Source organism: Triticum aestivum, chromosome 5D (assembly GCF_018294505.1).
Source record: "Triticum aestivum cultivar Chinese Spring chromosome 5D, IWGSC CS RefSeq v2.1, whole genome shotgun sequence".
Taxonomy (NCBI): Eukaryota; Viridiplantae; Streptophyta; class Magnoliopsida; order Poales; family Poaceae; genus Triticum; species Triticum aestivum.
The window spans coordinates 248,535,606-248,548,433 of record NC_057808.1 but is presented as its reverse complement, the minus strand read 5'-3'; the positions used below and the strand labels follow the sequence as shown (position 1 = coordinate 248,548,433).

At 49.8% G+C, this 12,828-nt stretch overlaps 1 pseudogene; it reads right to left on the bottom strand.

Annotated features, from left to right (window-relative positions):
• The window catches only part of LOC123124620 (uncharacterized), a 3,493-nt pseudogene extending 1,614 nt beyond the window's left edge, over positions 1 to 1,879 (bottom strand).
• Between the last annotated feature and the right edge of the window lie 10,949 nt (positions 1,880 to 12,828).

Below are 12,828 nucleotides of genomic sequence, written 5' to 3'. Positions count from 1 at the left end.
CATGAAGGGACTGTAATACAGGATGCCAAAAATTCATTCAGAGCGTACTAGGAAATTAATGTGTAAGAATAATTCAGAAGTTGTAACTTGGAAAGTTTCAGAATGTACAATACAACGAAAGTATAGGATAATGAACATATGGATAGACTAGAGACTATACAGCAGGAATTAGGGAAGTATCAAGTGTGTCATATCTCTTATACCAGCATATATATAAGGGACCCCTATATATAATGTATAGTCTACAGCCAACAGAATTTGTGATCTTAACTTGTAAAACAGACTTAAGTATTGGAACGATAGCCTCCCATCCTTGTCATTTTGAGCATAATTACTTCACTATCCTATCTATCTTGCAAGAAGAACTCCCTATAATCTGAGAATCCTAGAAAGGATGAACATTTGTGCCTCCAAGTTGTACTAGTCTACTCCAAAGCTAATGCACTAACTTACTCATGGTATTATGCACATGGAACAAACTACTCCAAGCAAACACATATGGAAAACATTGATCCGAGTGTGCAAATGAGGAAGCAACATCGCTGAACAAAAACTAACATCATTAACAGGAGTGGGCTGTCTTGTAAATTACCCCAAGTCAGTTCTCTGGAGCGAGGAACGCAGGTGGCCATGCCAGGAAGTAGGCGAACATGGGGTGCCCATATTCCTTGCCACCTTTGGTCGACAGGCGCTCCATCTTGCCGGTGTCCATATCGAATGAGTAGTACCCGTATCCCCAGGTCTTGATGAACACCTTCCCTGTGCGACCGGCGTCCATGTCGCTGGGCCAGACCCTAAGGGTCCTGAGCTTCGTGTCCCTGTGCAGGCCAGGAACCATGTCGCACACCACGCTCAAATCCACGATCCTCCTCTCCAGAAGCCAACTGTTGTCACTCGACCTGCCCTCCCCGCGCACCCAGAGCTGCAGCTGTTTCTCGCCGTCGGTCACCAAGCAAAGCCGCCCATCCGGCGTTCCCCGATGCGGTACTTGCAGGATCCGCATGCCATAGCGTCCGGCACCAGCAGGCAGGAGAACTTGAGTGTGGCAGGGTCCAGCACGAGCAGGCGCCAAGAGTTGCAGATGTGCCAGTAGATCTTCCCGCCGGCGTGCACGCAGCGTCCCTCGAACCAATAGGGATCGAACTCGACCACGACCTCCTCGTCCCGCGGGAGCGCGCGCCAGCTGCAGTCGCCGTTGTCGACGGACGCCACCCAGGCGCGAGGGTGCCCGCCGTCGATGGCGAAGCAGACAACCTCGAAGCAGAGCTTTCCCGGGCAAGCGCGGGAGAGCAGCGCGGAGCCGACGTAGTACCTTGAGTTGCGCCAGCGGCGGTCATCGGGCACCGTGTCGCGCCGCGGGGGCGGGAGGACCATGCGGCGGCGGGTGGACGGGTCGAGGACGAGGAAGCGGGGGATCATCTTCTAGGGAAACTCGTCGGCCGGCTCGAAAAGCAGGAGGCCTTGATGCGAGTCGAAGAGGAAGAAGCGGAAGGCGTCCGGAGCGAAATCGAGGGAGAGGCGAGAGGAGGAGGCGTCGAGGGGAACGAACACGGCGGGGGTGTCGACGTTCTTGGTATACGGGAGGGGGGGCGGGGGAGGGGTTTCGGTTGGGTGGAAGAAGTAGCCGAGGAGAGGAGGGGCGCGAGGGAGGCAGGCGGCGGCCAGGCGGCGCCAGCGGTGGCAGGCGAGGGCGGCACGGAGGAGGTCGGCGAGGGAGAGACGGCGGAGAATGCTGCTGATGTCGAAATCGGCGAGGACATCGATCGAAGCCTTCGCCGCCTTGGCCTGTGGCTCCGTCGGCGGTGGGGGAGGAACCGAGGTGGAGGAAGGTGGGGCTTTTCTGGATTTGGTCTTCTTGCCTCTGTTCTTCGGCGCCATTGGCGCGGTTGACGGAGGGTTCTGGAGACCGACGCGGGTCTCCCTCTGATTTTTGTGACGTCGGCTTCGCTGTTCGGAAGAAACCAAAATTTCAAAATTTTGAGATTCCCGCCTGGTTTCCCTTGTTTCGAAGAAAAAAAAAAGCACAAGTTTAGAATGATAATGGAAATGAAATAAGTAAGAGCAACTTCAACGCACCGAACCAAGCGGACGCGGATTTTGTCCGCTTTTCGTCCGTTTGGGTCAGCCAGGCGGACGTATGCGTCCGTGTTTCCATATGGGTCGGCTTGAGCGCCCAACGGAGACGGACCCAAATTTGCCGGCGTAGGAAAAAAAACAGGTCGTAGAAATAAACATAATTAAACATTAGGTGGCCGGTCAACCGCCTGCCAAAGTCCACCTAAACCTAATTAACATTAATTAAAAACATAAAAAAGTCTGCGCCCGCACGCTTCCCTAGACGTCCTTCGCTTTGCCCTTGCCCTTGACGTCGCCATCGCCGCTGGTGAGGTCGATGAAGACGAGAGCCGGGCCAGCCCACCCGAGCGCCGCTTGGTACGCTGCCAGGGCAGCCTCCTCCGACGTCTGCTGGGGCGCAGGCATTGCGGCTCGCCGGTCGCACTCCTCCTCCTCCTCCTCCTCAAGCCGCAGCGCCTCCGCGTCACGGCGCAGCTGCTGCTCCCAAAGCATTTGTTGCTCGCCGTCGGCCTCCTCCTGGGGCGAGTCAGTGCGCCTTCCAGCGCTCGAGGTGGGCCGCCTCCTCCTCCGGCGTCGCGGTGTAGTGGACCGGAGGCGCGCCCACCCACTCGCAGAACTCGCCGGTCCACGTGTAGGACTCCTCCGGCCAAGTGGGTGGAGGCGGCGAGCGCTTCCGCATTGGCTCCGGCTTTGGCTTGGGCTCGACGATGGGCAGTAGCGGCGGTGGCGGAGGCGGGTCGAAGAGCGGGGCGTGGACGAAGTCCCCTGCCGCCGACAAGGCGAGTGCGCGCTCCATCCCATCCCATTGGGCCTCCTCCTCAATCCTGCTTGCCTCCAGTGCGTGCTAAAGGGCTAGCTCGAGGGCGGCTTCGTACGCCGCCTCTTCGTCCTGCTCGTGCGGCAGAACCTCAGGCGGCGGCGGAGGAACGTCGTGGTCGACGTAAACGCCCTAGCGGCGCTCCTCCTCGTGCTCTAGCGTGAACCAGCGCTCCCAGTTGGGGAGTCTGGCTCGTAGGCACGCATCTCCCGCTGCTCCGGAGTGAGGGCCTCGCGACGCCGGCGAACTTCCTCGGCGTGCGCCCGCGGTGTGCATGGCACTGCCGGAATAGGGATCCGCTGCGGGTCCAGATGCCGGCCGTGAGGCAGGTTGACATCTAGATACTGCAATGGTCGGCGGTGCTGCCAGTGCCACCGCGCCTGGTGGACTGGTATGTACAGACGCCGCCGCTCCGGTGGTGAGCCGCGTCTAGGAGGCGGCAGCGGGAGAGCTCGCCCCAGCGAGCCGCGGGAAGAGCTTGCACCCGGGGTCAGCTTCCCCCTCCCCTTGCCACTGAAAACCCCCATGGTGGTTTGGGCTTGCTAGGGTTCCTCGTCGCCGGGGAGGGAGCACGGTGTGGCCAGATGTGGACGGGTGTTGGAACTGGATGAGGTCGGCCCCGCCGCACGCTTCCATTAAAACTGACGGGCTCACGGACCATCCACACGCTGCCAGGCGGGGCCCCGAGGTAGGTGCTGGCATTTAATAAGACGTGGGTGGTGGTTGGTGTTGGAAATATGCCCTAGAGGCAATAATAAATTGGTTATTATTATATTTCCTTGTTCATGATAATCGTTTATTATCCATGCTAGAATTGTATTGATAGGAAACTCAGATACATGTGTGGATACATAGACAACACCATGTCCCTAGTAAGCCTCTAGTTGACTAGCTCGTTGATCAATAGATGGTTACGGTTTCCTGACCATGGACATTGGATGTCATTGATAACGGGATCACATCATTAGGAGAATGATGTGATGGACAAGACCCAATCCTAAGCCTAGCACAAGATCGTGTAGTTCGTTTGCTAAGAGCTTTTCTAATGTCAAGTATCATTTCCTTAGACCATGAGATTGTGCAACTCCCGGATACCGTAGGAATGCTTTGGGTGTACCAAACGTCACAACGTAACTGGGTGGCTATAAAGGTGCACTACAGGTATCTCCGAAAGTGTCTGTTGGGTTGGCACGAATAGAGACTGGGATTTGTCACTCCGTGTAAACGGAGAGGTATCTCTGGGCCCACTCGGTAGGACATCATCATAATGTGCACAATGTGACCAAGGAGTTGATCACGGGATGATGTGAGTTACGTAACGAGTAAAGAGACTTGCCGGTAACGAGATTGAACAAGGTATAGGGATACCGACGATCGAATCTCGGGCAAGTAACATACCGATAGACAAAGGGAATTGTATACGGGATTGATTGAATCCTCGACATCGTGGTTCATCCGATGAGATCATCGTGGAACATGTGGGAGCCAACATGGGTATCCAGATCCCGCTGTTGGTTATTGGCCGGAGAACCTCTCGGTCATGTCTGCATGGTTCCCGAACCCGTAGGGTCTACACACTTAAGGTTCGGTGACGCTAGGGTTATAGAGATATTAGTATGCGGTAACCCGAAAGTTGTTCGGAGTCCCGGATGAGATCCCGGACGTCACGAGGAGTTCCGGAATGGTCCGGAGGTAAAGATTTATATATGGGAAGTCTTATTTTGGTCGCCGGAAAAGTTTCGCACTTTATCGGTATTGTACCGGGAGTGCCGAAAGGGGTCCGAGGGTCCACCAAGGGGGTCCACCTTCCCCGGGGGGCCACATGGGCTGTAGGGGTGTGCGCCTTGGCCTATATGGGCCAAGGGCACCAGCCCCAAGAGGCCCATGCGCCAAGAGATAAGGGAAAGGAAGAGTCCTAAAGGGGGAAGGCACCTCCGAGGTGCCTTGGGGAGGAAGGACTCCTCCCTGGCCGCACCCTTCCCTGGAGGAAGGGCCAAGACTGCGCCCCCTCTCCCTTGGCCCTATATATAGTGGGGGGGTGGGAGGGCAGCAATACCTAAGCCCTGGCGCCTCCCTCTCCCTCCCGTGACACATCTCCCTCCTCCCGCAGCGCTTGGCGAAGCCCTGTTGGAATCCCGCTACTTCCACCACCACGCCGTCGTGCTGCTGGATCTCCATCAACCTCTTCTCCCCCCTTGCTGGATCAAGAAGGAGGAGACGTCGCTGCTCCGTACGTGTGTTGAACGCGGAGGTGCCGTCCGTTCGGCGCTAGGATCATCGGTGATTTGGATCACGACGAGTACGACTCCATCAACCCCGTTCTCTTGAACGCTTCCGCTCGCGATCTACAAGGGTATGTAGATGCACTCCTTCCCTCTCGTTGCTAGTAAACTCCATAGATTGATCTTGGTGATGCGTAGAAAATTTTGAATTTCTGCTACGTTCCCCAACAGTGGCATCATGAGCTAGGTCTGTGCGTAGTTTCTATGCACGAGTAGAACACAAAGTAGTTGTGGGCGTCGATGTTGTCAATTCTTCTTGCCGCTACTAGTCTTATCTTGTTTCGGCGGCATTGTGGGATGAAGCGGCCCGGACCGACCTTACACGTACGCTTACGTGAGACAGGTTCCACCGACTGACATGCACTAGTTGCATAAGGTGGCTAGCGGGTGTCTGTCTCTCCCACTTTAGTCGGAACGGATTCGATGAAAAGGGTCCTTATGAAGGGTAAATAGAAATTGGCATATCACGTTGTGGTCTTACGTAGGTAAGAAACGTTCTTGCTAGAAACCTATACAAGCCACGTAAAAACTTGCAACAACAATTAGAGGACGTCTAACTTGTTTTTGCAGCCTGTGTTATGTGATGTGATATGGCCAGAAGATGTGATGAATGATATATGTGATGTATGAGATTGATCATATTCTTGTAATAGGAATCACGACTTGCATGTCGATGAGTATGACAACCGGCATGAGCCATAGGAGTTGTCTTTATTTTTTGTACGACCTGCGTGTCATTGAATAACGCCATGTAAATTACTTTACTTTATTGCTAAGCGCGTTAGCCATAGAAGTAGAAGTAATCGTTGGCGTGACAACTTCATGAAGACACAATGATGGAGATCATGATGATGGAGATCATGGTGTCATGCCGGTGACAAAGATGATCATGGTGCCCCGAAGATGGAGATCAAAGGAGCAAAATGATATTGGCCATATCATGTCACTATTTGATTGCATGTGATGTTTATCATGTTATGCATCTTATTTGCTTAGAACGACGGTAGTAAGTAAGATGATCCCTCACTAAAATTTCAAGAGACATGTTCCCCGTAACTGTGCACCGTTGCGAAGGTTCGTTGTTTCGAAGCACCACGTGATGATCGGGTGTGATAGATTCTAACGTTCGAATACAACGGGTGTTGACGAGCCTAGCATGTACAGACATGGCCTCGGAACACATGCAAAACACTTAGGTTGACTTGACGAGCCTAGCATGTACAGACATGGCCTCGGAACACAAGAGACCGAAAGGTCGAGCATGAGTCGTATAGAAGATACGATCAACATGGAGATGTTCACCGATGATGACTAGTCCGTCTCACGTGATGATCGGACATGGCCTAGTTTGACTCGGATCATGTATCACTTAGATGACTAGAGGGATGTCTATCTGAGTGGGAGTTCAATAATCAGATGAACTTCATTATCATGAACATAGTCAAAAGGTCTTTGCAATTATGTCATAGCTTGCGCTTTAGTTCTACTGTTTAAGATATGTTCCTAGAGAAAATTTAGTTGAAAGTTGGTAGTAGCAATTATGCGGACTGGGTCCGTAAACTGAGGATAGTCCTCATTGCTGCACAGAAGGCTTATGTCCTTAATGCACCGCTCGGTGTGCTGATCCTCATCGTCGTCTGTAGATGTTGCGAAACATCTGACATACACGTTTTGATGACTACGTGATAGTTCAGTGCGTAATGCTAACGGTTTAGAATTGTGGCACCAAAGACGGTTTTTGAAACGTCACAGAACATATGAGATGTTCCGAAGACTGAAATTGGGATTTCAGACTAGTGCCCACATCAAGAGGTATGAGACCTCTGACAAGTTTCTTAAGCCTGCAAACTAAGGGAGAAAAGCTCAATCGTTGAGCATGTGCTCAGATTGTCTGAGTACCACAATCGCTTGAATCGAGTGGGAGTTAGTCTCCCAGATGAGACAGTGATGGTTCTCCATAGTCACTGCCACCAAGCTATTAGAGCTTCGTGATGAACTATAAATATCAGGGATAGTTATGATGATCCTTGAGCTATTCGCGATGTTTGGCACCGCGAGAGTATAAATCAAGGAGCATCAATTGTTGATGGTTTGTAAAACCACTAGTTTCTAGAAGGGCAAGGGCAAAAGGGATACTTCATGAAACAGCAAATCATTTGCTGCTCTAGTGAAGAAACCCAAGGTTGAACCCAAACCCGAGACTAAGTGCTTCTGTAATGAGGGGAACGGTCACTGAAGCAGTACTACCCTAGATACTTGGTAGATGAGAAGGCAGGCAAGGTCGACAGAAGTATATTGGATATACGTTATATGAATGTGTACTTTACTAGTACTCCCAGCAGCACCAGGGTATTAGCTACCGGTTCGGTTGCTAAGTGTTAGTAACTCGAAATAAAAGCTGCGGAATAAACGGAGACTAGCTAAAGGTGAGATGACGATGTGTGTTGAAAGTGTTTCAAGGTTGATGTGATCAAGCATCGCATGCTCCCTCTACCATCGAGATTTGGTGTTTGTGTTGAGCATGATTGGATTATGTTTATCGCAATACGGTTATTCATTTAAGGAGAATAATGGTTACTCTGTTTATTTGAATAATACCTTCAATGGTCTTGCACCTAAAATGAATCTCGATCGTAGTGATACACATGTTCGTGCCAAAAGATATAAAATAGTAATGATAGTTCCACATACTTGTGGCACTGCCATTTGAGTCATATTGGTATAGAACGCATGAAGAAGCTCCATGTAGATGGATCTTTGGACTCACTCGTTTTTGAAAAGATTGAGACATGCTATATATGCATGAAGAAACTCCATGCAGATGGATCATTTGGACTCACTTGATTTTGAATCACTTGAGACATGCAAATCATGCCACATGGGCAAGATGACTGAAAGGCCTCGTTTTCAGTAAGATGGAACAAGAGAGCAACTTGTTGGAAGTAATACATTTTGATGTGTGCAGTCCAATGAGTGCTGAGGCATGTAGTGGATATCGTTATGTTCTTACTTCACAGATGATTTGAGTAGATGCTGAGTGTATTTACTTGATGAAACACAAGTCTGAATTATTGAAAGGTTCAAGTAATTTCAGAGTGAAGTTGAAGATCGTCGTGACAAGAGGATAAAATGTCTATGATATGATCATAGAGATGAGTATCTGAGTTATGAGTTTGGCACACAATTAAGACATTGTGGAAAGTGTTTCACAATTAATACCGCCTGGAACACCATAGTGTGATGGTGTGTCCGAACATCATAACTGCACCCTATTGGATATGGTGCATACCATGATGTCTCTTATCGAATTACCACTATCGTTTATGGGTTAGGCATTAGAGACAACCGCATTCACTTTAAATAGGGCACCACGCAATTCCGTTGAGACGACACCGTTTAGAGAAACCTAAGTTGTCGTTTCTTAAAAGTTTGGGGCTGCGATGCTTATGTGAAAAAGTTTCAGGCTGATAAGCTCGAACCCAAAGCGGATAAATGCATCTTCATAGAAAACCCAAAATAGTTGGGTATACCTCCTATTTCAGATCTGGAAGCAAAAGTAATTGCTTCTAGAAACGAGTCCTTTAGATCTGGAAGCAAAAGTAATTGCTTCTAGAAACGAGTCCTTTCTCGAGGAAAAGTTTCTCTCGAAAAGAATTGAGTGGGAGGATGGTGGAGACTTGATAAGGTTATTGAACCGTCACTTCAACTAGTGTGTAGCAGGGCACAGGAAGTTGTTCCTGTGGCACCTACACCAATTGAAGTGGAAGCTTATGATAGTGATCATGAAACTTCGGATCAAGTCACTACCAAACCTCGTAGGATGACGAGGATGCGTACTACTTCAGAGTAATGCGTGATCCTGTCTTGGAAGTCATGTTGCTAGACAACAATGAACCTACGAGCTATGGGGAAGCGATGGTGGGCCCGGATTCCGACAAATGGTTAGAAGCCATGAAATCCGAGATAAATGGATCTTTAAGAAGAAGACGGACATGGACGGTAATGTTACCATCTGTGAAGCTAGACTTGTGGCAAAGAGTATTTTCACAAGTTCAAGGAGTTGACTACAATGAGATTTTCTCATCCGTAGCGATGCTTAAGTCCGTTGGAATCATGTTAGCATTAGCTGCATTTATGAAATCTGGCAGATGGATGTCAAAACAAGTTTCCTTACCAGTTTTAGTAAGGAAAGGTTGTATGTGATACAATCAGAAAGGTTTTGTCGATCCTAAGGATGCTAAAAGGTATGCTAGCTCCAGCGATCCTTCCATGGACTAGAGCAAGCATCTCGGAGTCAGAATATACGCTTTGATGGAGTGATCAAAGTTTTTGGGTTTATACAAAGTTTGTTAGAAACTTGTATTTACAATAAAGTGAGTGGGAGCGCTACAACATTTCTGATAAGTATATGTGAATGACATATTGTTGATCCGAAATGATGTAAAATTTCTGGAAAGCATAAAGGGTTGTTTGAAAGGAGTTTTCCAAAGGAAGACCTGGATAAAGCTGCTTACATATTGGGCATCAAGATCTATAGAGATAGATCAAGACGCCTGATGATACTTTCAAAGAACGCACAGCTTGACATGATTTTGAAAGAGTTCAAAATAGATCAGCAAAGAAGGAGTTCTTGGCTGTGTTACAAGGTGTGAGTATTGAGTAAGACTCAAGACCCGACCACAGCAGAAGAGAGAGAAAGGACGAAGGTCGTCCCCTATGCTTTAGACGTAGGCTCTATAGTATGCTATGTTGTGTATCGCACACGAAGTGTGCCTTGCCATGAGTTGGTCAAGGGGTACAATAGTGATCCGGGAATGGATCACATGACAGCGGTCGAACTTATCCTTAGTATCTAGTGGACTAAGGAATTTTCTCGATTATGGAGGTGAAAAGGAGTTCGTCGTAAAGGGTTACGTCGATGCGAACTTTGACACTAATCCGGATGACTCTGAGTAGTAAACCGGATTCGTATAGTAGAGCAGTTATTTGAAATGGCTCCAAGTAGCGCGTGGTAGCATCCACAAGATGACATAGATATTCGTAAAGCACACACGGATCTGAAAGGTTCAGACCCGTTGACTAATAACCTCTCTCACAAGCATAACATGATCAAATCGGAACTCATTGAGTGTTAATCACATAGAGATGTGAACTAGATTGTTGACTCTAGTAAACTCTTTGGATGTTGGTCACATGGTGATGTGACCTGTGAGTGTTAATCACATGGTGATGTGACCTATGAGTGTTAATCACATGGTGATGTGAACTAGATTATTGACTCTAGTGCAAGTGGGAGACTATTGGAAATATGCCCTAGAGGCAATAATAAATTGGTTATTATTATATTTCCTTGTTCATGATAATCGTTTATTATCCATGCTAGAATTGTATTGATAGGAAACTCAGATACATGTGTGGATACATAGACAACACCATGTCCCTAGTAAGCCTCTAGTTGACTAGCTCGTTGATCAATAGATGGTTACGGTTTCCTGACCATGGACATTGGATGTCGTTGATAACGGGATCACATCATTAGGAGAATGATGTGATGGACAAGACCCAATCCTAAGCCTAGCACAAGATCGTGTAGTTCGTTTGCTAAGAGCTTTTCTAATGTCAAGTATCATTTCCTTAGACCATGAGATTGTGCAACTCCCGGATACCGTGGGAATGCTTTGGGTGTACCAAACGTCACAACGTAACTGGGTGGCTATAAAGGTGCACTACAGGTATCTCCGAAAGTGTCTGTTGGGTTGGCACAAATCGAGACTGGGATTTGTCACTCCATGTAAACGGAGAGGTATCTCTGGGCCCACTCGGTAGGACATCATCATAATGTGCACAATGTGACCAAGGAGTTGATCACGGGATGATGTGAGTTACGGAACGAGTAAAGGGACTTGCCGGTAACGAGATTGAACAAGGTATAGGGATACCGACGATCGAATCTCGGGCAAGTAACATACCGATAGACAAAGGGAATTGTATACGGGATTGATTGAATCCTCGACATCGTGGTTCATCCGATGAGATCATCGTGGAACATGTGGGAGCCAACATGGGTATCCAGATCCCGCTGTTGGTTATTGGCCGGAGAACATCTCGGTCATGTCTGCATGGTTCCCGAACCCGTAGGGTCTACACACTTAAGGTTCGGTGACGCTAGGGTTATAGAGATATTAGTATGCGGTAACCCGAAAGTTGTTCGGAGTCCCGGATGAGACCCCGGACGTCACGAGGAGTTCCGGAATGGTCCGGAGGTAAAGATTTATATATGGGAAGTCTTATTTTGGTCGCCGGAAAAGTTTCGCACTTTATCGGTATTGTACCGGGAGTGCCGAAAGGGGTCCGGGGGTCCACCAAGGGGGTCCACCTGCCCCGGGGGGCCACATGGGCTGTAGGGGTGTGCGCCTTGGCCTATATGGGCCAAGGGCACCAGCCCCAAGAGGCCCATGTGCCAAGAGATAAGGGAAAGGAAGAGTCCTAAAGGGGGAAGGCACCTCCGAGGTGCCTTGGGGAGGAAGGACTCCTCCCTGGCCGCACCCTTCCTTGGAGGAAGGGCCAAGGCTGCGCCCCCCTCTCCCTTGGCCCTATATATAGTGGGGGGAGGGAGGGCAGCAATACCTAAGCCCTGGCGCCTCCCTCTCCCTCCCGTGACACATCTCCCTCCTCCCGCAGCGCTTGGTGAAGCCCTGTTGGAATCCCGCTACTTCCACCACCACGCCGTCGTGCTGCTGGATCTCCATCGACCTCTTCTCCCCCCTTGTTGGATCAAGAAGGAGGAGATGTCGCTGCTCCGTACGTGTGTTGAACGCGGAGGTGCCGTCCGTTCGGCGCTAGGATCATCGGTGATTTGGATCACGACGAGTACGACTCCATCAACCCCGTTCTCTTGAACGCTTCCGCTCGCGATCTACAAGGGTATGTAGATGCACTCCTTCCCTCTCATTGCTAGTAAACTCCATAGATTGATCTTGGTGATGCGTAGAAAATTTTGAATTTCTGCTACGTTCCCCAACAGTTGGGCGGCCGACAAGTGAGACCGCCACGGACATCGAGTTGACGCGCGGCGCATCCACGTCGCGTCCGCGCTGACGCATTTCAAGCGCACTTTTAGGCTGGAAATGTGTCTGCACGGACGCGATACAGACGGGTTTTGGGAATGGGTCGGCACGTTGGGCCGGCGTTTTTGTCCGCGGCGACCCAAACATATGTGGCGAACGAAATGAGTCGCCCCATTGGAGTTGCTCTAAGTACTCTACTTACTGTCCCTGCCATATCCTAGTTACAGGTTAGGATTAGCAATATGTGCAACCAAGCCCGAAAAACAAAATACTAAAAAGGATGCTTATTGAGAAGCATGAGACACACACAAACGCTCATATATACTCACCCCTGTAAACACACGCTTGCCAATCCTACCCTATGAACACCTCTGAGAGATGTGTCGATTGGTCTTGAGATTGATAGCGTCACCACATGCGCCTATCTATTGACAGGAATGTTCCCTCTCAGTGTGGCGCAGGGGATGGCGTGCTCTGGCGATGCGCTCCCTCCCCCCCCCCCACGGCGAGCGCCGCGCCTGCCGCCTTCGCTCCCATCAGCCCTTCGCCGGAGCTCCCCTCGTCCCTGCCGCCGTTGGTGACGCCC